The sequence below is a fragment of the Cyprinodon variegatus genome, unplaced genomic scaffold, assembly GCF_000732505.1.
Source record: "Cyprinodon variegatus isolate N-32 unplaced genomic scaffold, C_variegatus-1.0 Scaffold1064, whole genome shotgun sequence".
In the NCBI taxonomy this organism is placed as follows: Eukaryota; Metazoa; Chordata; class Actinopteri; order Cyprinodontiformes; family Cyprinodontidae; genus Cyprinodon; species Cyprinodon variegatus.
In genome coordinates this window covers 236,232-237,622 of record NW_015151517.1, presented here as the reverse complement: position 1 = coordinate 237,622, position 1,391 = coordinate 236,232, and positions in this window count along the sequence as shown.

Genomic DNA, 1,391 nt, shown 5'->3' with positions numbered 1-1,391 from the left:
AGCCAAGTTCTGTTCATCTGATAACTTATCTGGGTTCCCCATCACAGAAGAGCAAAGTAACTCAGCCGTATCACTCAAGAGGAGGATACTTGATTTCACTGCAGAAAAAAAAGACATTTGACCAAACCAACTGAAGATGCTCTGAAGAAAAGAAAAACTAATTTGACCAGACAAATTAAAGAAACTCCAATAGACGGCATAAAGGAGGGCTCTGATGGTTGAACCATATTAATAATGATTTTTAATTTCAGCTTTTCCATCACTCTTCCTGCTATCTCTGCTCTGTCAGGGAGTTTACTAATAAAATATCATCACACATTAGCATATGTGTGGAAAGAACATTTTCTCAGCGATCAATTTCCTGAATGTATCCTGTAGAGAGGAACAACAATGTGTGTTGATTCTGTAAAATAAAATAAGAGGTTATTAGGGATTGTCTGAAGCTAAAACTCATTAACGATCCTCCTTGGAATACTGATGACGAGTATTCCAAGATCCAATAGTATAAGGGTAGGATCCATCGTGAATTGTCACAACTGATATTTTCATGGCCTCAGATAATGGACTTGTATCTGTATGTGTCCTGTTAGTTCTCAGTGCTGCATTTGATACAGTTGATGATAATATTCTCTTAGAAAGACTTGAACATTTTGTTGGAATTAAAGGAACAGCACTAGACTGGTTTAAATCTCATCTGATCAATTTCAGTTTGTTCACGTTCATGATGAATCGTCCTCATTCTCCTGGGTTACATGTGGGATCAGTGCTAGGACCGTTCTCTTTACTATAGATATGCTCCCGATCAGTAGAATTATGGAAAACCAGTTGATTGCATGGACTCATTGACTGGAATGCTTGTAGTGACAGTACAGAGGACAAACTACTTTTTAACAGCAAGAAACCGCCAGCAGAAACATACTCAATTTGAGCGGCCATCTGCCAAGGCCGACTTTCAAGGAGAAAGAAGCAGACGTAGAAAAAGAAGCAGAAATAAAAAAAGGCAACTGTAAACCAGCTCCACAAGGGGGACCCGTCCAGAAAACACACAGCCAGGCAGACATGATCGGAGCCAACTCCCATGTCAGAGGATGGAAGAGAGCTCATCCAACCAGTCACAGTCAGAGAAACAGGACTACACTCAAAAACAGGGAAATCTCCAACATCTATAAACAAAGGTGTTGATGGCAGCATCACAGCTGATATTTCTCTACAGGATTTCTGAACTAACTAATTCTGCAGTGGGAGAATGGAGACAGAATGAAGCAGAATGATGAAAAAGGGGTCCTCCAGCAGTCTAAGCCTATAGCAGCATAACTGTAGAGATTAGGGATGCATGATACCTATCGGGTATCATGCATCTTGGTGGAATTTTTTTATCGGCCCGATAGGTA